The 26822-nt window shown below is 38.3% G+C and overlaps 1 long non-coding RNA gene across 1 annotated transcript in view; it reads right to left on the reverse strand.

Annotated features, from left to right (window-relative positions):
• Positions 1–10199: 10199 nt before the first annotated feature.
• Positions 10200–26822, reverse strand: part of LOC107307931 — a 58029-nt gene continuing 41406 nt past the window's right edge. The window contains exons 3-4 of the long non-coding RNA XR_001552559.1: positions 18303–18426; positions 10200–10289 (exon numbers count right to left, since the gene is read on the reverse strand). This is a non-coding gene — a long non-coding RNA (uncharacterized LOC107307931). The remainder of the gene's footprint in view (positions 10290–18302; positions 18427–26822) is intronic.

Raw genomic sequence — 26822 nt, forward strand, 5'->3', positions numbered from 1 at the left:
TGACAGCTGCGGAAAAAAAAGATAATAGAATGCAACCAAGTTGTTTCCACAAGATAAATGCCAACAACGTGATTCTTCAAAAGCTTTATTTTCATGTGAATCATGAAATGTTCCTTCTCTACTTTTGCAGTTTAAAGGTAGCAGTAGTGTGCACTAAATTGGATCTACGATCAGTGAAGCAAAGAACTCATCTTAAAACACAGAGGTTATTGTTTCTGAGCCACTGATTTCTGAATAAAATATTTGTATTGTGTTCATGCATTTCACTTTCTGATTCTTAACACTTGTGAATAACACCTATTCAACAGGGTTTTTTACCTCCTTTGCATGAAATATATTCATAAAATCAAGATTAATACATAGCTGATATGTCAAAAAAAGTTACAATTTCATCTATATTTGTCTATATAAGATGGTATATGTATTATAAATAACACATGCTTTTGTGAACCTGAACTGAATGTAAACATTAAGTGGATCAACTAAAGTAAAAGTCAGATTTAGTCTTTTATTTTCACAGTACAATAATTTAGTATTTCAAATATAAGTATCATAGGGGGGAAAAGTTACTCATTTTTCCTTCTGCCCTTCAGGCAAATTTGATCAAGTACCATGTGCAATTAGACAGTACGTTATTGTAAGTCTGCTATTAATCAGAGCAGTATTTGTGGCTGTTGTTAAAAGGAAAAAAAAAAAAAAAGAAAAAAAAGAAAAAAAGTATATTTTTGTCTGTGTCAGAAATGATATATTGAAACTACTACTAGCAAAACAGATAGGAAGCATAATATGGATATATATATATGTTTTAACTTCATTTGTATTGTCTCCAATAGTGCCCATGCAATTCAGGAAAATATTGTCTAGTTTTGGGTCTGTTTTGTCCATCTGTTAAAAATAAAGACATTTATTTTATTATCACTGAGCATTGAATGAGGTTTTATATCACAGGGACAGAAGTGAGGTGACCCACACATGGGGGGTTATTAGGGCTGCTGGGAGGCCTCCCTGTAGCCCTTCCCCACAGCTTGGTCCTCATGTTGAAAACAGAGCTCTTATTTTAATCATCTCCACCTCACCCTCACAGTCCTCACAGTAGAGCAGAAAACCTGGAGCACAAGGGAAATCCATAAATGGGGAGTCCAACCGGACTCCCTCCCATAGACCTCTTGGGAGAGATATTTGACTCGCAGGTATTATACAGGAGTATGAGAGGATGGGTCCTGAACAGGAGCTGTAGCTTGGGCTGCAGGGTTAGTGATGACCACAGGAAGCAGGAATTCCCAGTAAAGAAGCAGGAATGCATGTGCCTAGAACTGCATCTGGGTTTCACTGTTCATGAGTGTAGACTAGAGCAAGGGTTTGAGAGTTCTTCATGCAAAGAAGAATCCTTTGTAAAGGAACATGAAGTCATTTTAGGTATTGCATTTGTTAATGCTGTTATTCAGAAATAAAAATTTTGGCTGCCTGAAAATGAAGGCTCTGTTTTAATCTTGCTAAAAGCTTAATTTAATATGCAAAGAAACAAATGGGTGTCTATTGTAAACGTTACTATAACAACACGTGCCAAACGCAGCTCAGAAGTTCCCTTGCGAATGAAGAGCTCTGGTCTCCCTTGCAATTCTTGGTTTGGATCCCACTTGCACCTTCAAAAAACTATAGCAAGTTTGAAGACAAGCACCCTGGTATTTTGTAGTTTGTATCTCAGAATGAAAGTAACTCCCTAATTCTGCCCAGTCAAAAAGGCAAGAAGAACCTTAAAGTAAGGGCACAGTGATGATTTCTTCAGAAGAGTTAACGCTTCAGCACTTGACAAAATAGGTAAATGCCATGAGCAGGCCAGCTGTGGCCAGAACCACAGCAAAACTCTGCTTATTGAACCAGTCACTTTCCACCACAGCTGCACAAGGACTGACCACAGTTAACACCGAGCAATTACATGGTACAAGGAGTGTATGATCTCCACCTCCTTAGAGCTTATTTAGTTGCCAAGTGTAGTTTAAAACCCACAAAAGGAACTGAGAGGACTACAAATACTGAGTAGTTTTTCACTTGAAAAAGTGAACCTGTGTGCATCAGAGTGCTGAGGCCTTCTGCCTGGGACAGTATTTCTCCCTTGGAAATGTTGGAGAAGAATTAGATCAGACATAGGATAAACTTGTAAGAGGCTTAAAGAAGGCAATGTTAATACATGGAACAATACCTAGAACTGTTCCCAGGCATTAGGTGGTCTCCAGCCTGGTGTTTTTTTTCTCAAGATCAGCATTGTTCTCCCATACAGGGCTCCAAGCACAGATCAAGGGCTAAACTGCTCAAGAGCATGCCTGAGCACTTTCAGTCTGATGATGTGTGTACAACCTCAGAGAGAAACCAAGCAGTTCTTCACTCCTGAGATGAGTTTTTTGGTTTTATTTGGCTGCCAAAAGGAGAAGCTGAAACTTACAAAGCATGACTAACCTCACACAAGTGCATGAGATGGATCGCATCCTAGAAATGACCATACAGATCTCTGAATGTTAGTGAGATGTGGCCCATTACTTCATGGTCCTTACTCCTTGAGAAGGAGGTTGAAGCCATGAATACAATCACAGCAAACAGATGGCTCAGGAATGGGTGTGAGGAAGAGGACTTTGGGGTATTTAGACTTCAAGAAGCACTTACAGAAAGAGTATATAATTCCCAGGGGAGGGTTTACACCTTTGCCTTGAGCAATGACCTGCAGCCAAGAAAAGAATAACAGATGTGGAAACATCCATCTAAGTTGCAAGGGTTTTGTTGTCGCTGGGAGAGGTGAAACGATGTACATGAGGCTGTGGTCAGGAGTAAGGCCATAATAGACAATAAGGTAACAGACAGCAGAGGGGAAAAAAAAGAAAGTTTTGCTATGGATGAGAGAATTGATCATGTTGGCTATATTTAATTGATTTAGGAAATATAAGGTCAGAAGGAAGCAATGAAGCTGTTTGTGGACTAACACAGGAAAACTGGGTAATGAGGTAGAAGAATTTGAATCACTGAAGCAAGATGTGACAAACTCTTGTACAGACTAAGGGACGAATGATAGAGTAGTTCTCAAGATGGAAAGAGATTTTTAAAGAGCTTTTGCTGAATTTATGTGCTAGGTTATGTAGGCCTAAGGAATTCAACTTGAATGTGGATGGAAACACTTTTAATACTATTAGTGTATGAAATGCTACTTCAAGCTGCATGATCATGCAAATATTTGAACTCTGCTAGAGACTGGGGGGAAAGGCTGTTATAATAGCAGAAAACAAAGCACTTTGGGCCCTAGGGCTAATAGATTTCTTCTTCAATCAATGTGCAGACAAGAAAGGATGCTATTTCAGCTCTGAGTTAATGCATACATACAACATCATGAAAGAACTGATGACAGAAAAGCTTGTAAGCTTGTACTGAAAGCTGAGAGTTATTAGATTATCTTTATATACAAAGAGCTGTGAGAGGAGATATTTATGCTAAAATATATTAATTCAAAGGCAAATGAGTATACAGTAGCAAAGAATGAACCTGGAATGGAAATTAGGAGCAAATTCCTCATCTAATTATTGCATAATAGTCTCCCCATTGGAATATTGTAGACTGAAAGCAGTAGTGCTAACACAGATCCTATGCAATGATGTACAGGTCCTGTACATGCTATCGGGCTACATCCCATGTTGCTCATGATCCTAGCATGCATCATGCTGGGAGTCTAAGCAAACTTCAAGTGTAAATTACTGATGATATTGCTAACTATCCTTCAGTGTAAATGGCAGTAGTAAATCAATTTTAGGCACTTGTTAATTTTTCCCAGGGTTTTCTGTGGTTGTGACTGAAGCATTAAAATTCACTAATTTGGAAATGGATGAGGCATATTTTGCCAAGCTAGTAATAAATTTCATTGCAAGTATTGGATTTGAATACATCCAGCCAATTTACTAATGGAATGTAATTATTATCTGTATATTAATAGCCAAGAGTGGAGTGCTGCACTGCACTTTTTGTTACTTAGCTGCTCACATCCATCAAAATGCTGGACACTATTTTCAGAGGATTTAAAGGGAAAGATGCTCCTAAAAATGCTGAATTACCCAGGGCATGTAATTCAAGAAATGAGGCAGTTCCAGTTATCTAGCTTCCTATGATTTCAGCATGATTATGTAAAGCAGAGGTGTCCACTTTTTGTTAGCTATGCTAGTATTTGCTACAGTCATGACTGCAAAAGTCTTCTCCTGTGAAGGTGGGCAGGAGTATGGCTGTGGTTTAAGGAGCTAAACTGTGTCTGCTGTTCACTAGTCTCAAGGTCTTCCCTCTGTCTTATCTATGATGTTTGAGCTATTCTGGATTATGGTTTTGTAGCAATGTAGTGATTTAGACTGTCCTCACCACCACAGTGGGTGTTCTTAGTGTGAACCTGCATTAAGTCTATGTAAGATCAGTTATGGGAGAGAGCTGTCTTTTTTATAAAATCATGTCATCTCACAGAATAGCAATATATATATAGGCTTAAAAAATAGTATTGGGTTAAGTTGTATGCAGTATTGAGCAGTTCTACATGATATTATTGTAACAAACTTTAAGATTGTTTTTATTTCCTCCTATATGCTGGTATCCTTGAAAGATACCAGAGTATCTTAATTTGCCTTCTTCCACAATAATGTTTTCACCTTAGAACTGATCTACTGTTACTGTTGTCATCATGGAAGCGCAAGCTGAATTGCTCAGCGTACAAGTAGTTAGCAATAAAAAAGATTTCTAGCCTGCACAGTTTGTATTCTTCCACATAGAGCAGATTTGACAGAAATATGATAGAGAGGCAAAGTGAGTGCCAGAAATAAAATAATTGGCCTGAGCTAGAATTCCAGAGAGCTATGTAAACTTTATTATTCTGTGTGACTGAAAAATATGATGTTCCAGCAAAGCAAGAAACTAATAAGTTCTTCTGCTTCATTCCTGTATCCTGTCCATGAGGAAACTAATATTTGAAGAGCTGATGTACTTTAATATCTATTGTCTGTTCTGCAGGATATTGTTTAATGTGCTTTTTAATTATACTCTCAAAACAACAATAACTGCATATTGGTGATAAACTTCAGCAACTAGAAGCAAGCAGATAACCCCAAGAGGACAGCTACTATGTCATATGTTTTAAAGTAGCCTATTAAAATGTATTATTCAATCTGTGCAGAACACTACGTTCTGGCTTATTAGTCCACACTAACAGGAAAAATTAGATATGAATCATATTTCTAATGGGATATTATTTTAAACCAATCATTTTTTAAGATAACTGCCAATAAAAAGTCTGAAAAATCATCTCATAGAGCCTCTGGATTAGTAGCCATCACACAAGAAACGCGCAGGTAGGCAGGGTCATTCACACTTGTATGGGCAGAATTTGTGGAATCACCTATCACGGAAGAAAAGGAAATATTCGGAACTGAGAGGTCTGAAGTATAATCATCTTGTGATCCATTCAGTGACCTAGTCATCCAGGAGTGGTTACTACTAAAGGTTGACTGGTACTCCTCTAAATTCCATATTAATTTGTAGGATATTTGCAACTGTCTGATAGTTGTTCATGCACTCATTACAGCAAGCATCCATTTAATTACTCCATGTTGAGAACCAGGAACAATCATTCAAATTTTGGATTTGAAAATCAACTTTATATTTTCCATACATCTTAAACATGTTTTTCTGCTCTTGGTGAAGTACCCTTGAGCATTTCACTTACCAAAATTGCTTAAAATATTGTGGGAATATCTTTTTAGCAACACAATGTAATATTTGAATATGAAAATAAATAAGATAGATCTTCATAAGAAGTGCATTTTGCTGCTAGAGGGCATAGATGGAACCTTCCTTTCTGAGCAGTATCTCTCAGAATTTCAGAACTGACTTATTTTCAGACAGCTCATTTTTCAGAGATTGTTGAATGTTAGCTACTTGAATATTAAATCTATTTAAGCTACTTCAGGGTAGATATGACAAATAAACTTAGAAAATCTGGGCTCAAGCAGTTCAGCCCTATGCCTACTGAACTGACTACAGTGTACATTTAATTCATCTTGTATGAATGCTTGCATCAAAATTTGGGATGGCTAGGATCCCTTTTCAAACTCTAATTTTCATTCATAAGCAGTTTCTATTCAGATACACAACACATCATTGGCAAGGCTCAAACAAAAAAGACATGTTTTGTAGCTCTTATGTTCTAAAAGAAAGGCTTTGTCTAAGGGATTTTTCATGTCATTCTCCTTTACCTAACCTGGTAAAGCATTTCAAGTTGTACCTCTCAACCATTTCCCTCTCAGTGTGTCATCTCCTGTATTTATGTTGTTTTAAAACAACCTAAGAAATCCTGAAAAGGTTTTCAATGAGACCGGTGGAACTATCAGTAAACAGACATATTTCACAACATTGTCATTTCAAAATAAGCACACAAAAAATGAAGAAGTCTCATAGCAATTACAGCATCTGCAGTTCTGAACAGAAATGAGAGCGGAAATAGGAATTTGACATCATGACACTAAATGGCATTAATAGAACAATGCTGGGTGTCTCCATTACTCAGTTTATTAATTGAGGCTAATGGTCCTATCTATGCTGTCACTGTACACCAAAGCAGTCCTGAAAACAAATAGTGGGTATGCAATTAAAAAATACAAACTGCAATTGAATATTCAGAAATAAAATCACATTAGTGATAGATTATTATTAATCACACAATGAGCCATTGTGACAAATGTTATTAGGGTAGAGCATCTGATTTTTCAGCCTATTTGAAATGCATGGGCTGGAATGGTTCTTAGTCACACAGAACAGAAGTTAATAAATGTCTGTATCAAGAAAAAGTAATACTATAAAACAAAAACAATCATCTCCACACACACACAAAAAATAAAATGTTGTGTCTTAATAAACAGTATGTATCTGGAGTATTTGAGGAAGATGGGGATAATGACAGGCACTAACACCTGGAATGCCTGCACACTGTTATAATATAAATAATGATGGACACAATAAATCCATCCCTAGACCTCTGCTTTGTCAGACATTTCTCTGGTGCAACATTATTAGAAATAGTAACTCAAATGCTAAGTGTTCTTTGGCTATTACATGTTGTGAGTAATGTCTGGCAGCTTTTATATAACTTTGTGAATACCATGTGGTGTTAACAATTAGACATGAAGAAGGATTTCCTGTAGTAGAGAACTTATAAAACTGTCGTGTTGCTGTACAAAGAACCCCCCCCTTTCAGTCAAACACTGTATTTAGCACTAAAATAACAATTGCTAATTTGATGTGATAATACTTGGTTTAACTCCCTATCTCATTTCACATAAACTGCCTTCCCTTTTCCAAAATTCCTATCTATAATAGGGAAGCCACAAGCATCTTATATGTCTCATATATTCAGTGCTATGCATCTGTGCCATAAATGTTCCTCTCTCTAATGAAATGTGAATCTTGTAGGATTAGCTGGTAATGAACTTTGCAGTTGATCATTTCTCCAGTCTGTTTTAAGGGCTGTGTTATTGCTTTTATAAATTATTTGTGCTTTTGTTATCTAAATTTCAGGGTTTACTATGTACACCTAATATCATTACTACTTGCGTGTCATTGTCAGCACATTCAGAATTCTCTTTCAAATACAGTAATGTCTTTTTGAAGCCAATAACTAAAGAATCCCCAAAGTAACAGAATCTCTTTGACAATTTGTCAAACATGTGCATCATGTATCATATATTAATACTAATCCCATGCTAGAAAACATCCATTCCTTGAATTTCACAGTGCATAACTGTGATTTTAATTGGATTTTTCATATGCATGTAGGTAATTTTCTGAAGAGCTTTAAATTGTAAGCTCTTAAAGCCAAGACTTACACATACACTTGTCCTCTACTCTGGGCCAAATATTTTTACCTAAATAAATAAATGAATAAATAGCTGAGTACAAAAGCATTTTTCACATGGTTCCCAGATTAACTTCCTAACTGGCTAAAACTTAATGTTCTTTTTGTAATCCTTGACCTGAGTTTTGCAGATGACTGGCAATGTAATCTCCAAAACACTGAATCAATTCTCATAGCCATGCAGGAAAAGTGGTTAGTTAACTGTATACATACGCATAAGCTTGTAAGTATGTATAAGTGCATATACAGAGCAGTAACTCAATTAGAACATTTTAAGTCTCTTTAGAAAGAATTGAAATGTGTAATCTGAAATACTGGCTTATAATAAAAGAAGAAAAATATTTCATTCATATCCTTCTCCATCCATAGCTAAGTGCCGTATGGTTGTAGATTTTTTTAATTAGCTAAATATCAATATCCATAAGTGAAATTCCACAGGTATATTCAAAATAACTATCAGGAATTCCACAGTAAATAAACTGTGGGTAAATATGCACAATTACTTTGACCAAGTCTGAAACTCCCAACACAGGAAAGATGTGGAGCTTTTGGTCCAGAGGAGGGCCACGAAGTGATCCCAGGGTTGGTGCACCTCTGTGAAGACAGGTTTAAGGAACCAGGCTTGTTCAGCATTGAAAACAGAAGGCTGCAGGGAAACCTCATTGCACCATTTCAATATTCAAAGGGAGTTTATAAACAGGAGGGAAATGAACTTTCTACATGTGTAGATATTGATAGGACAAGGGGGAACTGTTTTAAACTAAAGGAAGGGAGATTTAACTTAGATGTTGGGGGACGCTTTTCACTGAGAGAGTGGTGAGATGTTGGAACAGTTTGCCCAGAGGGGCCCTGGCCAGTCCGATGGCAGGAGGTTGGAACTTGATGATCCTTGAGGTCCCTTTCCACCCAAGACATTCTATGATTCTATGATTTTGTTTCATAGCTGGAATATCTTCTTCTAAAATGGTATGGATAATATGAAGATATTCTTCTTAGAGCAAAAACCCCATGGTTATTCTTTGCAAGTCAGTCATTTTGTATGGACACCAAAGCAAAATCAAGAGGGAGAGTGAAGTGTAAATCACCACCTTCAGTTCTGAGCTTGGTGCATTCAGAATCTCAAATGCAAGGTCAGTGCAAGTGGAAATGAGAAACCTCAGATGCTGAAGGTTTTGCTTCAAATAAATAAAATTTGGTGCATATTATTCTCTTTCTATTATGCCTTGACAGAACCGGCATATTACACTGCTGGATTTGGGGGTACGCTGTTTTAATTTTAGTCAGGCCTTACCAGCCTTACCACTCTGACATTAACCAGCTCCACCTGAATCTAATATCTCAGGCAGGTTTAAGTTAAGCTTGCTTTTGCAAAACAATTTGAAAATAATCCTGAACAAATCAGTGGTATTTGAAATAAATCAGAAAGAAATTAAAACACTTCAGTCATCTTACATTTAATGAAGATTGGAATGCCTGCTTGAGTTAAGAACTGAGTAAAGGTAGTTAAGCTACTACTCTGTAGCTGCGCTGGAGGCTTTCAGCTCAAAGTCCTGGCCTGACACCAGTATCATAGTAACCTGTTCCCTTATAAGTCTGTGTTCTAAAAGTACTCCCTTGTCAACATGTATATAGATGACAAGACGCATGCCACTAGGGTACTATGTACATTAGGGTACTATGGTTAGGCTGCGGTTGAACTTGATGATCTTCAAGGTCTTTTCCAACCTGGGTAACTCTATGGTTCTATGATTCTAATTCTATGCGTTCACATCACATTCATGTAACAAAATAGAACTAAGTCAAGAGGGGACAAAGCATATTCACTGCAGCCACATGAGCTTTTGGCAACCTAAAACTTCAAGCATATTTTCAAATCCTTTATATTACTTTGTCAAAAGAAAAATCATTTAATACTTCTGGTCTTTTGTTTGTTTGTTTGTTTTTTTCTAGGCTAGTTAATCAGAGATATCCTAAGCTATGACAAAGACTCTGCAGGCATCAGAAATGGACTGTTATTTGAAATCGGGTAATACTTAATTTCTGTTTTATCTAAAGAACAAGGAAGTCCCTGAGGGTTGTTTATATAATGCTCAGGTGTCAGTACATAAGAGAAATAAATCAGTTTATAGGTCTTTCCAATTGTCCATACTCTTCAATTTAGCTCACACTGATCTACATCACATATCCAAACACAAAGTTCTGAAAATGTCAATACAATTAGAGTGCAATATGAACAGTAAAGCCTTCCTTCAAAAATCTACTATTTAAGCAAAATAGAAAGGAATGATTCCATTGTCTTACCACAGGCGGAGGAAAAAGTAAGTAGTAAGAAATCAGGATGAAGGAGATTCTCTGAAGCACATCTGCAGAACTGCAAAACAGGATATTCAGAATACTTTGTATCAGGCCCTCAGTTCCAAGATGCGTGTCACCATGTTGCATAAAGATGTATTATTTGAGGTACAAATGGCAGGCCTTTCTTTTATGCTTTCACAACTCCTGCAGGTTATGTTTCCTTATCAGTGGATAACATGAGAGTTACCTTCCTACAGGCTAGTCCTTTCAACACAGCGAAGGCAAGCAACATTTGGATATGACCATTTTAAGGCCAGCTGAGTTCTTCAATCACATCAAGAGGCAAGTTGTACTCTCACAACCTTCTTTATCACTGGTCCCTATATTTGCCTTTTCTGGCACTCTAGAAGACTGGATTTATTGATCACTTTAAGCAACTGTCCTGCTTTAAGGCTGCAGTGTGATGCTGTACACAGTGCAGCTTACCAGTTCACAAAGTGCTTTCAGACAACATAAAAGGTCCTGGACACATACTACATTATAATAACAAGAAAACTGAATCCTCTTTATATAAAGAGGTTGTGGAGTTTGGTTTGGTTTGGTGGGTTTTTTGTTGTTTTTTTTTTTTTTTGTGGGTATTCTTTTCTGTTTGTTCAAACTAGATTTCTGTCTATATTTCTTACAAAAATTCAGCTGGAAGTATTATCTGGGATGGGATGCTGTGCTAATCAGGCAGTTTAGATGTCAAAATGCAATACAGAGAGACAGATACACTTGGCATTTGCATGTCCTCCGCACTAGTTTGAAGTGATTGCAGAACTGTGTCCAGAACTTCTCTTGCAGTCAAAAGCTATTTTGGTTTTCTCCTAAAAATAATTTTTTGCTAAATAGTTTATTGCAGACATTCTCCTTGCTGGTTTCTGATGTTACTTGCCTTATTCTCATGGGCTCATTTTCTAAGTCTCCTCCCCTTACAACCTCTATTCTTGAATGATTTGCTCACGCAAACACTGGACTCAACATGCCTCTGGCTTGCAAGCAAACTTCACAAAACCACAACTGAAAGAGTAATTTTGTCAAAGCAGGTAAACCTCCATGCAAACAAAGGGGCTTCTGCTCTTGAAAGATTCCTCATAATTATTTCTGTTTGATTGCCAAAGATGATTCATTAACATTAATCATCCATAGGATGGTGTGTGTGTCATATATAAATCCAAGCTGTTGATAATACACTGATAGCAGAATGAGGACACTGCAACAATTTCTGCAGTGGCAGACTTTAAATACAGAATGGCAAACAGACAAATGTCTCCCTGAGGGGCTTTTAAGAAGCAGAAATCTTAACGAGCTCATCACTTATAAAACCTGAATACCTGCCTGGGGACAGACAGTGTGAATGGTAGAGGAATCACATGGCTATGTTTCTCTTCAGGCTTAACATCCAGCAAATCTCATGTTGTGATTGCTGCTACACAGAGCAGGACTCACCAAAGTAGGGCTGTGCAAGACAAAGATTATATTTGCTCAGAGTGACATTTTGTTTTCTAGTCATTCCTGTAAAGGATGAGAATGCAAACTCTTCAAACAAGGAAGGTTTTACAGATTGCTGTTCCATTCAGTCCTTAACCATAAACATGGCTTTCAAAAATCTGGCATGCTTCAGCAGGAGCTATGTAAGTGGATAGTGTTTGATCTCAAAAATTTAGCTGTTCCTATGCAGAAATACAGTATCTGCTAAACCACAGCCTGATGTCAGGTCTCTTGCATTGTAAATGCACAGTATTTCCATTGTGGTTCTTCTTGTGGGAGAAAACACATCAGACAGAGATATTTTATTTTGCTTATTCTTTCCTAGGAATTATAAGCCTTTAGACAAATGAAGCTGAAAATATGCCAGGACATCCCCCTGTTAAGCAACTCACCAAAAGCCATGACAACCACTGTTTTACGAGTTGGGCTCGATTATCTTTGTGGGTTCCTTCCAGCTTAAAATATTCTCTGATTCTATGCTTTAATCTGAGAAGTCTCATGTGTCCTCTTTCTCCTTACAAGTCTGGTTATTTCCACATATGGGATGTGTTTTGTGGTTTGTTTTGTGAGCATCCTGTTGAATGTTTTTCAAAGATCTGAAGAGCGCATCCTCCAAGGACCCCAGTGACATGAGCTGTTTTTTCTCTTTTTTTAATTTCTTCTCAGCAACCCGTGCATCCTATGAGAAAGCTGCTCCATGAGATGTGTGGGACAGTACAGGAAACCTGGGTAACTGTTAAATAGAGACATGGGGGAAGAAATCTTTTCTCCTACTAACTGACACTGGGAAAGACAAAACTGTCTTCTGAAGAAAACAGGGGATGGTGTTGGGCCTACAATGCATAGCACCAGTTGTGCATAGCCTATAGTCCAAGGGAAAGAATGAAAGAAATGTGATTGCACAGGATGTTTGGTAATGTATTTGACAACAACCTCTCTGTCTGGTTCCCAGCTTCATCCTACTTAATGCTGACACCTGTATAGATGGTTAGGCTGTATTCTGTAGTTACAGTAAAGTGACATATACAGAACTAAACCATGCTCTGCCTAAGAAGAGAAACAAGTCAGACTAGCTCAAACAAACAAAACAGTAGAATGCAGGGGAGAGGGCAATCTACACCAAGTGAGTATGTCAATATCATTGTTTGCATACACATTTCTTTCAAGGAGAAAATACAAGAAGAGACCAAAAATACCTTTAATAGTAGAGCTGTTGTCTCTGATCCACCAGCTGACTTTTTTTATGCCTGCTTGGATTTCTAGCAATTCTGCATGTGAATAAGTTTTTGTTTTTGTTTTTTTAAACCTCTACTCTTACTTTTTCAGCTTCATTGATGACCATTTCAATTATATGTTGGAGGCGTGAGCCATCAAAGACACTGCAGGAGATGATTTCATGTACAGAAGTCTAGTCAGCAACTCAGAAGAAATTGTTTGGCCAGAATTCATGATCTGTGGCTCTGCTACTTGTACCTCTAGCTCTTAGAGGGGTGAAGGCTATATTCTACTACAGAGCAGGTTGCCTGCAGCTTGTCTCCTTTCATCCTACTTAGGACTAAATAGAATAAAACACCACAGCCGGAGTAAATGAGCCATGGCAAAATTGATCTTAACCTCCACCCCACTCATTTGGCAGCCAGGCACTAGGGTAGGAGACAAGATAATTCCCTCAGCTTCAATGGGTTCTGTAATGCAATTTGACAAATAGAACAGATAGCTCTTATTAATGTAAATTAATTATTGCAAATGGAAGAGGTGGACATTGATCTGTCTTCATGTATTCGTTATTCTTTGGAGGAGGGGAGATTGCCTTTAAATTCAAGCTATTGCTGCCTGAGGTATGAAATCACTGTAATGAATCAGCTCTGCAGTTTTGATTCCCCCAAACTGCCCATTTAACACCAGTATCAATGAAGATAAAAGAGAAGTACAGAAGAGCACTATGGACATAGAGATATCAGTGTTCATACCTGGCTGTTCAAGCAAACGTTAAGGGTCATCTTTTCATAACTGTGAATGTCTGCTTTGCTTTTCTGGTGATGGAATGGGACTTATAAAAATATACATGTTATTTTGTTGAATATCAATAAAATACAAGAATGCTCTGACTACCTTCTTAACGGTTTCTAGCCTTAATGACTCGATGATTCTGCGATGCTACTTCCTATGTTATCTGCTTAAATAATATGTTTCACATTACTTACTTATGTTCATTTCAACAATGAAACTCTGCCAGTCCAGGTATTTAAGTCAGGCACATAAACTCAGAACCTAAAGAAATATGAGTACTTCTGCCATGTTATCAAGGCTGTGACACTGGGACATCCAAGTGTCAAACCTGGATATTTGGTTTGAAAATTTCTTGTCTGTACCCAAAGATAAAATTTCTCAAGATGTGGATGGATACTAAGCATACCAGTGCCGGACAATCCATAACATAGAAGATATTCCAGTAATGGAAACAATAAACAAAATAGTATATGCAGAATAAAGACTGATTTATTGTGCCATAGTGGAAGCCTTCTTGGAATCAAGTAATGTGGGGACCTTCTGGGAAAGGAGATTTAATAGCTCTTGGATTCATATGCCCATCACTTTCAAGATAATAAAAGAAACATAACAGGCCAAGGCAGGTCCTACTGAACACCTGCATTCTGCAGACTGATGAGTTATTTTCTTTTGGCTCCACCCAGTTAAATACTTTCCCTGTTCAGTTGTGAAAAAAAAAAAAATAAAAAAATTGGATTTTTTTTTATTCTTTCCAGAACAGTTTAGTTTTGGTTTTGTATTTATTTTAGTTAATTAGGTACTTAGGTTTACCTGGCAATTTTTATAGCATTTATTCAAATTTTCATTAATGATAGTTCTAACATCACAGTGGAGCACTGTTTCTACAGGTTCAAAGTACGCCATGTAAAAACTGAAGTGCATGTGTGCCTCAAAACTGTAAGGGAAAAATGTAAGTGGGAATGCACTGTTAGCTGTCACAAGCACAAGGCTTCTCTGTGTGAAGAGCCAAGCCCTCTACTGCTACTGATAGTCACCATCAGACTGCAGAATTCAGGTAATTTCAGTAGTAAGAAGGTGTATGAGAAGCATAAGCAGCAGATAGCTCTCTGAGAAGAAAATGATTCCTTTCCTCTTCTGCTATTCTGCATGAGGATATTACAGCTGACACAGTTAAAGAAATTCTCCACTTGATGACAGGAGAGAAACCTCAGCTTCTCAAAGTGGTTCATGAAATGAACCCTGTGTCTGTCCTCATTCCTTCCTATTTTGCAGTTCTGTGCCAGGAGTAACAGTTTTGGTACCTAGAGGAAGGTATACATCCTTCTTTCCCTTTTTTGAGAAAAATGTGACCATTACCTTTGTAGTCCCACCAACCTTTTGCAGTCTGAGTTATTGATATCCTTTAGCCGATCCAATATACCAGGTTATAATGCACCAGGGACCTTGAATTAGTTCTGACTTCATCCCTGCTTTATGTTCTATAAAAGTGCCCATTCCTTCAACAGCCAGTGTTAACAGACCTTCCTAAAATATTGCTGGGCAAATTGCACAGCCTCCTGAATTTAATTAACTGTTCAAGACAGCATATCTTAAACTAGCTTTTAAAATGGACCTGGGGCAAACAAGCAGATGAATGACAGTGTTGCTTTCTGCTGTTAAGTAATCAGTGTGCACAACTCAAACGATCCTTGCACAGGCTGATAGGTAGGAACTCACTAATCCTAGGAGGGACATGAAGGGAAAATAAGAAACAAAAGAAGCCTCAATGCAGTCTCCTTTTCAGAAAATCCCTACACCACTAACTGCAGGGTTAGATTACAGCAGGGGAAGGATCAACATCTCTTTCATGTCAAGACAGATCACAGTCTGCTGCTCACCACTGAAGAAATGGGTCTACCTTTAAGTACTTTATCTGTGCTTCTGGGTCTGTATACATATATGTGGGCTGCTTTTAAAATTATGCCTCCTGTATTAAGATGTTGGCCCACAGTGTCAGAGGCAGATGATGGTGGTAAGTCAGTAAAGGCTGAACCTTCCCACCAATATTCCATCACATGTTGTTGCAGTGTGACAAATGGCAGCAGAGGGGCACTGTGACAAAACGGGGTCGGATGTAGAAGTGCAGATGAAGCAAAGGTGTGTCAGTGAATTCCACCATGTGGAAAAACTGGCACCCATGGACATTCATCAATATTTGGTGGCCATTTATGGAGGCCAGACAGTGGTGGCTGTGTTGCAAAAGAGTGTTTTGTGCTGAGAATTTGTTCTATAAAACAGTGTTATTGTGCTCTTCATATCTGTTGTAGTTTCCATAGAAACAAATAGGAGGCATTGCTTTCTGACTGACACATAAGTAAGTATTTTAGTCTAGAAGAAGAGAAACACTCTTGAAAAACAACTCTACAAATACAAGAAGTTCTAGAGAGCTTGGAATGAGCCCTGAAAATTAAATTCTCCTTCCCCCTGGGGAGGGCAAATAATCTGAGAGAGCACACCTAACACCAGTACTGGAAGATGTTAAAATGGCAATTATTCTCTCACCTCAAAATTTAGATCTAAAAACTCAAATGGACCCCAGTCTCATTCTTCACAATATTTCCTTGTGCTTTCTTCTTCTTTTTCCTTCAGCTGTGGAATAACGTACCTTTTTCAAGTACTCCATCTTTCAGATTCAATTAAATAGAAATATATGTTGCATATAATTTTCTCATGGCTCCACAATTTCAGATCACCCAGGAGACTGAGATCCTGCCATGCTAACTGTAAAACAATAAGAAGACAGCACACACTAGCCCTTCTGCTTCTGCCCATCAATTTCTGTTACACCTTGAGCAATAAAGCACAGTGCAGAAGTTTCACATGGAAAAATTAAATTTCAGGCAGAGATAAACAGCAAAGTCTCGTGCCCCTGCCTTCTTGAAGTCATTGCCATGGGGTTTTCTCAAATGTTTATTTTTCCTAAAAGTTTAATAAATCATGGTTTCTTCTCTCCATACGGTGTAACATCTTTCAGACTTTCTTCCTCTCTTTTCTGGACTTGTAAAGCAAACCCATAATGGAAGGGCATGACTCAATGAATGACTCCCAGATATCTAAGCCTCAGTTTGCCCATCCTCTCCTCCCTTTCACTAGAGGGAATCACATGCGATAGAGTTTGCTAAAGCTGGCTTTGCTTTAAGACATCAATAGTTCAGAGAACTTTCACTTCTCCAGAAGCTGGAAGATCAAGCAAGCAGTGAGACTGAAACTGTGACTGCATCCAACTACAAAGAGTTAGATGTTGTGTACATTGATCTTTGGCTAATATAAGAGTAAGAAAGGGGGAAAGCAGATGTAAGTTGGACCTGCAGGACTTCAGATACTTCTCTGATTCTGGAAAAAAAAATAAAATGCACAATTCTATTGTGGAGACAGAGATCACTGCCTGACACATGTAGAGTGTTGTTTTCTTGCAGTGAATCACGTCAGTTCTTCCTTGTGTTACTGAGTTAAATGAAGGAAGTCTGATATTATGCTGCATAGTCTGACAGGAAAAATATATTATTCCAGCAGTAAATTGTATGGGAGACAGTAGTTTTAATGTCTTGCTTTCTGGGAATAAAAATGCATAAACTATCACCTAAAATTTTACTGGCTCTCAAAGCCAAGGTCAGACTGAAAAGAGCCAAAGAAACAACACTGTCTTTATTGCTAAAAAAACTAAAAAATAAAATAAAATAAAATTTAAAAAAAAAAAAAAAAAAGGTTGGGGATGGGGGAGAGGAGAGAAGCAATAATCTTTATTTCCATTGGTTTGAAGGGTCCCTTAGGAGGAAAGCATGCATGTGTATTTCCAATAGAAGTCCAGCTATGAGCTCAGTACTGTGCTTAGGAAGGCAGCATCTGGATAGTGTTATTCTACCTTGTCCATAGTTACTTATCTTTATTCCTGTATATAATATTCATCATAAAATGTATCTTTCACTTAGTTCCCTTGTTTCATGTTTTGCTATGAGTAACTAGTAGTTTAATAAGCCATTAAAGTGTATTATTGTTATTATCTAAGCTTCTGTTTCTATTGGCTATCTCTAAGCTAATGGGCTTGGGAATGCTTCCAAGCATCTGCACTGTGCTATCAGTGTCCTTATTGAGCACTGCCTATCTATAAGAACAAGACACAGGCACGCAGCCTTCTTCCTCTCCACCATGCATTTTCACAGAAAAAAAAACAAATTGCTCTGGGTAGGCAAGAGCTGTGTTATGCTCGTCTGAGTCCCATTCCAGACAGCTGACCTCTTGCCCTGAGATGTACTTCAGTGTATAGCCACGGGAGAAATGGGATATTCATTTTAGTCCAAAGAGCATGTTTTCAGTGTGTCCCTTAAGGGTTGCAAGATCTAGCTTTAAGCTGTCTCATGGTTTTGGAGAGCCAGATGGTGGTCTGCCAGGCCTCCCATCTTCTTTAAATTATTTCTTCTTACTGAAGTTGAAAGTATCTCCAATAACCCTTAGTCTCTCAGGTTTTAGCAAAACCCTTCTAGACAAAGTAGAGAATAAATTAACAGTGTACCTGTTTACCATGTTCCCCTTCCAGCTGTTGTTCTTTATCTCAGCAATGAGTTTCACTCCACACTAGAACATTCCTTGGCTTTCCAACTATCCACACTGCCTGTCCCACAGAGGAGAGAAGACACCTGAGGGGAAGAAAATGGTTGGGATTTTGGGTGCTTGTACTCCAAAAATCCAGAGAAGCACAACGTCTGTATTATCATAAATTCATTTCTGCCCTGGGAGCATGAGATCATGTGGAAGCAGATGCAGAGTCAATAGAGATGGGTATATCAATAATGCATCCAGGACACCCAGAAAAAAATGCTTGATGCTGCACTAACCACAAGTTTCCAAAGAACAGTAGCATCATTAAGGCAGGTATGTGTTTTGCCTAAGCTCCCAAGAGTGACATGATCAGCTCTGAGAAAAGTGTGGACCCTACAGCGCAGCTCCATCAGGTGAGACATGTGGGAAGAATGAGGTACAGAAGGATTGCTGTCTTCTAGTAGTTGCATTTCTATGACTGAATTTATGCTTGTCACATATCTGTGAGCAAGTAAAACATTGGAGCTTTTTTATATGTCCGGCTCAAATAAACAAACAGAACTAAATTCCCAGGCAAAATCTGACCTTTCATCTAAACTTCTAGCATCACTTTCAAGGGGGTGTCTAAGTAGTAGCACTTTGTTCATATTGTATTGTTGGGAGATGTGATCACATGCATTCAGAGCTCTAGCACAGCTTCACCAATATCTACCTCTTTGAATAACTTTATTTTGAATAATGTGATGATATTTTGAGATGCTTCTTATAGACTGAACAAATGACTCTGGCAACAGAAGCAACCCAAAGGGCAACCCTGGAGAGCACACTGCCCAAGATAATGTCACTTGTTGTTGGATAAAGTTGCTATCAGGAGTCATTTACCCATAAATTAATTTTTCTTTTGTTCTGGTCAGAGCCAGAGAAAGACTTGTTACCCAAGAAGCACAAGTGTGATTAGGCAGATTAGGATTAGGAGAACGAAAATCCATGAAGAAAAACTGAGATAGAGAAATCTAGATGGCTGATGGGAATCATAGACATAGACATGTCCAGCAGACAAAAAATGCCCCATGGGATCACTAAATGTCTCTCTGCAGTACTGAGACATAAGATGTATAGCTATTAGTCAGATTCCTCAGGTCCCTTTCATATTCACTTGAGGGAGAAGTTGTTCCTATAAGGTAAATGTTAACTTCAACACATTAAGTCTTATATCTCCAACGGCTGGAACTCCAAATGTTTCTTATAATGTTATTCTCCTATTTCTTCCATTGAACATAGCACATCACTCATTGCACAGACAGTGCTACCTCCTCAGGATCAACAGCTCAAAAGAAAAACTCTCAGGGGATGAAAAGTTAAAGAGAAAACAAGCAGTCTTTATGAACAGACCATTTTGATGAAACTGAGCTGATGTTTACATTTTAGTAAACATATTTCAGAAAACAGAAAGATTCGATTATAACAAATCAGTCAGTGGAAATGTTTATTCTGGAACAAGTGTGCTTATATTAGGCAAGTGTGCTTAAGATACGAAAGTCACTCTCACCCTCACATGTGGTATTTGTAGTTCATCAGACTAAATTTCTTTACAGTCCCAGTGGACAAAGTCACTGCAATGGACACACAAACCTGACTGAAAGAATATGGATCTGAGAGGTCCAAGGGTCGTTTAAAGCAGATACTGTTCTTAAACACACTAAATGGGGCTCAGCAAGAGTCAAAGTAATCTTTGATTTGTTTCTTCTTGGACTGATTTCCTTTTGCTGAGGCTGTTCTTGAATTTGTGTAAGACAAAGAAGAGTAAAGGGAGTTAGTTTGTAAGTACCATGTGTTAGTAAATCTTCTCCAGACTCCTTAAAACAATGAAGCAGAAAACACAAGGCTTTTACTTTATCTTGCCTTACTACCCTGTAGTCTTTAACTCAGGTAGGGCTCCTGAAGCATTAAGTAGTCTGCTTTCACCATTCACTTCAAAATCAGGGACATAATTCACAATTCCTTTCGGCATGTGCGCTTCTCTGAAGGGTAGGGTTAACTTCCCTATCAGTGTTCAGAAGTCAGACTCTTTTGCAAAAGCCTGTCATATAAGCCACCTTTACTGAAATGGGGTTATATACATCCTATAGCTCCGCCGAATTGAGCAGAAAATATTGGATACACTGATTTGATAGCATTCATCCAGCCAACATAATAATACCATTCATCATGCTGTAATAAAAAAACTCCCCAAATACTTCAAAATACAGTCACGTCTCACAGAGAAAAAGTTAAAAGTATTTTCCCTTAAGCTTGTGCAATTTTGTCTCCATCTGGTTTATGCTATGGTTTATACACTCTTTTACAGAGAACCATGTACAACACGTCTCTGTAATGAATAGTCTAATCCAATACAAAATAACAACATAAAGCATGATCATAATGTGGAGAATCAAATATTTCTAAAGCTTATCATGGTCAAAATCAGGTTGCTATGTAGGCATAATGATGTAATTACTTTATCAATTTATCCCAAATATGTATGCGGCTTTTCTTCTTCCTTAGTATCGAATGTATCCAGCCCAGAGCTTTCCTTGAAAATACAGTGTTCTAAGATTTCTTGCTGGGGTATTCTTCATGTTCAGAGTTTTTTGCCATGTACTACACAATTTTTCTCTCATGTAAGCCTATCTGAAGGCAAAAAGATTAAAATAAAGCTAATTCTTTATCCGGAAAACATTCAAGTATCTGTAAACAAAATATTTTTCCACAAACCAGCTTCAGTTTCCAAGCCACAGACATTTAACTCAACATTTGCCTTAAATTCAGCACTAGAAACCTCACTTCTTTCCTCAAAAAGTCAGTGGTTTCTTAGTTGTAAAGAATTCCTTCATATTCCATACACGAAAAATACAGTTATGTAGTATTTCATATTTGCCCTCTTCCAATATCTGAAAAGTGCTTACAGTGAGAACATGGTTGGTCTTTACTCACTGGTTACAGGTGACAGGATGGGGAGAAATGGCCTCAAGTTGCACCAATGTAAGTTTAGGTTGGATATCAGGAAAAACTTCTTTACAGAAAGGGTTGTTAAACACTGCAACAGTCTCTCCCCAGGGAAATTGTTGAGTCACCATCCCTGGATGTGCTTAAAAACTGTTTGGATGTAGTGCTCAGGGACATGATTTAATGGGGTTTGTTAGGGTAGTACGGTTAGTCTGTGGTTGAACTTGATCTTTAAGGTCTTTTCCAACCTGAGCAATTCTATGATTCTATGAAATGGTGGAGCATCACTGATTCATACTCAGTAATGACTCATACTGTTCTATCCTCCTTCAAAATATATATATATATATATATTTGTGGAGACTGTTTCATATTCTAGATGGGAAAAGTACCATCCAGTTCTGTTTTCTGTGCCTAGCAATATTAACGTGAGTGAATCAGATGAGTCAGACCTTCAGTAGAAAGTAAACAAATTTTACCAGTCGCAAACAAACAACAACACAAAAAAAAAAACATCTGTGTAGTTTGATACATAGATATGTACATATACACACGCACATATACATGTGGTGATTCTAATCCTGAAAACTTTCTGTATGTGAGTAATTCAGTCAACACTGATCAGCAGTATTTTGTGCTCCAGTAGCAGCAGCTCTTGTCATTAAGATTTAGGGTGCACGGTGTACTTGTAATGGAATTATAATATCTGTTTATAAAAGAATGATTGATTCTATTCATTACCATCTTTCGGTATAAAATAAAAACTTTTCAAACCCTATGAAAAAAAAAAAGAAAAGCCATGTGGCTAATAAAAGTAATGATAAGCAACCTGTATAAGCATTAAGAAAATGGACTCAAGATGCAAAATTCACTATGCATTGCCATGTTGAATACTCCATAAATTAAGCATATTTTCTTTTTCACTGATTAGCAATTCAATGAGTTAAAATAATTCAGTGTAGCTGAAAATGCTTAAAAGCTGGCGTTAGTGGAGTGCACGGTAAAGGCCTTTATTGACTGATTAGCAATTTGTTTCTACAAAGACTGCACAGCAGTTGCCCCACTTTGCAGCACGCTATTAGAGCCTAATGAAAAATGTGCATTTTCATTAGAGTTAATGGTCTTTAGTAGAAGCCCTTTGCTTCTAGAAGGCTTTCTTCTGTAACTTAAATTCAAGATTCTTGTCTGTGATGACAGCTGTTGCCCCTTGCTTGTATAACATAAAACCATTGCACAGTTTCATGTTAGTGTGACCCCACTGGACAGGAGAACCAAAGTCTTTGGCTCCCGTGAAGAAGGCAGTCTTGGTCAGCAGATAGAATGACCAAGGTCTGAATGTCAAGAACCAGAAACATCTTTTCTTCTATCTGGGTATTTACTGCTGTTGATGCCCAAGACTTCCACTGAATGCTAAAACCTTCAGACCAGGGAGTGTTCTGCTGTATATGACAGTGGGCAGTATGAAGTGATATGATGAGGAACTATACAGTAGGCAAAATCTTAGGCAGTCTTCCTAAGCGTTATCATAGCTGGGAGCTGAACTGAGATCCCTTGAGTGCTAGTCCTGGCTTCAGTCCCACAGCTATCTTTAATACTTTCTTCTCCTATTCTAATTATGCTAGTCTATCTTAGAATCATGGGGTCATTTAGGCTGGAAAACACAGTTAAGATTATCTAGTCCAACCACCCACCCACCACCAGTATTGCCCACTGCACCATGTGCCTTAGTACCACATCTAAATGTTTCTTCAGTATCTCTCAGCACAGTGACTCCACTGCCTCCCTGAGCAGCCTGTGCCAATGCCTCATCACCCTGAGGACAAATTTTCCTAACATCCAACCTGAACCTCTCTTGGTGCTAATTGAGGCCATTCCCTCTCATTCTATCACCAGTTATGTGGGAGATGAGACCAATCCCACAACTTACCACAACCTCCTTTCAGGGATTTGTAGAGAGCAATAAGGTCTCCCCTGAGCCTCCTCTCCTCTAGACTAAACTTTAGGCACTCTCCATGAGGCTTGTGCTCCAGACCCCTCACAGCATCATTGTCCTTGGCATGCTCCAGGGTCTCAGTGTCCTTCTTGTAGTGAGAGGCCCAGGAATGAATACAGTACTGAAGGTGCAACTTCAGCAGTTCTGTGTATGTTAGGACAATCAGTTCCCTGCTCCTAATGGCTGCACTGTTTCTTCTACAAGCCAAGATGCCACTGGCCTTCTTGCCCAACAGGGCACAGTGCTGGTTCATGTTCAGCCAGCTGTCAACCAACACCCCTATGTCCTTTTCCTCTGAGCAGTCTTCCAGGCACTCTGACGAAAGCCTGTAGCACTGCATGAGGTTGTTGTAATCAAAGTGTGGGTACCAGCACTTGTCTTTTGCCATTCTCATTTTTTCCCTTCATATCATAGAAACTTCTTCGTACTCTCCCCAAGTTGCCCATCCCTTCTTTCACAGGAGGTAGGCTCTCTTTTTCTCCTGGAGCCTCAGGAAAAGCTCCCTGTTCATCCACACTGGTCTTCTTCCCTACCAGCTCATCTTGTGGCACAGGGGGACAGCCTGCTCCTGCACCTTTAAGACTTCCTTCTTGAGGAGCAACCAGCCTTCCTGGATCCCTTTACCCTTCAGGACTGAATCCCAAGGGACCCTCCCTACCATTAGTACCATAGTTCAAAGTCTGACCTGCAGAAGTTCAAGGCAGCAGTTTTGCAGATCACCCTCCTAACTTCCCCAAGAATAGAGAACTCTACCATTGCGGGATTGCTCTGCATAAGACAGCTCCTGGCCTCCACATCTCCATCAGTTCTTCTGTTTGTGAACACCAGGTCTTGTGTTTTGGAGCCAGTTTTTATGGACACTTTTGGTGTACATACACAGAAGTTAGATGTACCTAATGGTACATATACATGTACATAAATATACATGTGCCTGGATTTGTGACTTGCCTTAATTCTTGTTCTCTTGCATCCCTAAGAAGCACAGTGCCTACTCCTTTTCCACATCTGGGTCAGAGTTGCAGCAGAATTTCCCATAATACATTGTCCTAAATAATAAGACAACTTCACTTTCCTCCATTTCTCCCTCCCCATTTCTTACATATGATTTCTGGAGTGTTCTCTCTTTTTCTGTCTTCTGTTTCTTCTCTATTCTGCTTTCCAATTCTTCAGCTGAAACATGGGTTGTGATGATAATGATGATAACAACAGCAGAACTGAATGTGGTGTTTTTTTTTTCTTTTAAGAGTTTGCTTCCTGTAGAAAATTGTTATTGATTGTTCATCAAGGTATCTGCTGCAATCTATGATTTATATCCACACTGGTTTAGACTTTTGTGAGGGAATTACATGCATAGTGATGTGAACAATTGTTCTGTATTTGCAGCGTTATTTTTTGATTGTTAGGCTTCGCATAATGAACTCTTTTATTAACTTCTTAATTCTTGTGCATTTGGGTTTTTTTGTTAAGAATAAAAAAAAACCCACCTGAAGCTAGTCTGAATGAAATAGGCGTCTGTTTTCTGAAAATAAAAATATGTAAAAGTTAAGGCATGATCCCATCCTGTTCAAATGTACTGAGCACTTCAGTAACTCACCTAGTTTTGTGAGTACCATCAGGTACATACAGCCTAGAAATGCAGTTCCTGTTCTTTATGTTTGAAAGTCGTAATGCAGATACCTATACCTCTTGTTACCACATCTCCTTTAGGCTATGTATATGGAAACATCCAAGGCATCCATTTCACTTAAAATCTTCTTAAACCTCCTACTGGAAGTGATGTGTGGAGGTGGTTCTACTTCAGTCAGAGGATGACTGGTAGTTCAAAGACTACCAACAATATGTGTAAAGTATATTCAGTTGTGTAATGGTAGGTGGATGGTTAGACCAGATGATCTCAGAGGTCATTTCCAACCTTAATGATTCTATGATTCTCCACCCATGAGCCACAACTGTTTCAGAGGATTTATAATCACCTGCTGGTTTGGAAACAGATGCCTTGGGGCATGCAAACTTATTCATGGTAAACACAAAAATACTTGGACCAATCCACTGAATTCTCCATAGCCAATGTTCTCTCACATTACTGATGTCCATTGCTTTGTTTTGCACTATCATAATTCTTGCAAAATAATCAAAATGCACAAGATCTTGCTCTGAATCTAGAATCCATTCCCATTGCTTCAGTTTTCACTCACAGCTTTACCAGCTGGGAAGCATTTTACAGCAAGAGCAAATTATTTGTCTTAGAAACACTCTACAGGCGGTTCACAGGCAGTCTTCTTAACTAATACAAATTACATGGAGAAATAGTCTACTCATCCTGATTGCCAAAATATCACCCATTAAAGTGCTTCTCAGCCTCTTTTTATTAGAAGGTCAGCATATATCTGTAAAAATTGTACAGACCAGCTGATATGGTGCTGTCTCCATGGTTTTTATTTACAGTCAAGGAGAAATCACGTTTAATTTGAAAGCTTATACATTGCCTGCATTTGCTAGTTTATTTGTGTATTAGCTTCCATGTACAGAAATGTGTAGAGCTTTGTACTCTCTGGTCATGTTGCATGATGATTGATGCTGCCTTACACAGTTTAATAAATACAATAGCTTTCAATGGTGCATGTAAAGAATTAGTCCCTGGTTCAAATTATTTCTTATATAAACATAGGCACAAAAGTCTGACCCATGCCAAGAGGACCACAAGAAAGAAGATATGGTTGCAATGCAAGGACCATGAGTTATCATCTTACTCTGGGGATAGTAAGTCACAACAATTCTCACTAGTTTTTACCACAAAGCATGGAGATTACAAAATGTTCAACCTCTTCTTGTCTGTCCCCACCATGTCAGGTTGAATCTAGACCCACCCCTTCAAAAAGTGATCCTTTGGATTGGTTTGGGAAGAGTTTTGTTTTGTTTTGCTCTATAAATAACAAGATGATTCAGACAATTCTGCATACACCCCTCTGTGATAAAGGGAGCACAAATCTTTTACATCCAAGTAATGCTATGTAGTGTTAAAAGTGCATCTACCATCTTAAAGGGACTTTAGGGTTAGTCACTCATCTTTGCTAGCTCTCTTCAGAGCTCCCTATAAAGCTAAGTTTGCCAAAGCCACCAGTCATAACCCCCAGGGAATTCTGCATTTCAGTAAGTTTAAAAAAAAAGTACTAAAGGCACTTTTCTTCTTCTGCTTAATAATTCCCTCAAGATAATACGTACATTTGAAAACACAGCTTTACATTATCTTGAACTGAAAGTGGCTTTTGTGCTTCTCAGAGGAGAAGCTCTTCAGCTCTACAATACCTGTTCTTTCAGGGACACATTATCCTCCACGCTGACAGCACAAAAAATTTATTGGAAGCTGCACATTTCTGAGAAAACTGACGTGATAAATATGACTGTGCTTCTTCCTCACTGAGAATGTAATGCTTTCTTTGCTCATAAGCTCTATTATTTTATAAAAAGTGAGAAGAAAAGGCTGTTGCTAAATTTTAACCCACTACATTTCCAGAA

This window comes from Coturnix japonica, chromosome 1, assembly GCF_001577835.2.
Source record: "Coturnix japonica isolate 7356 chromosome 1, Coturnix japonica 2.1, whole genome shotgun sequence".
Lineage (NCBI taxonomy): Eukaryota > Metazoa > Chordata > Aves > Galliformes > Phasianidae > Coturnix > Coturnix japonica.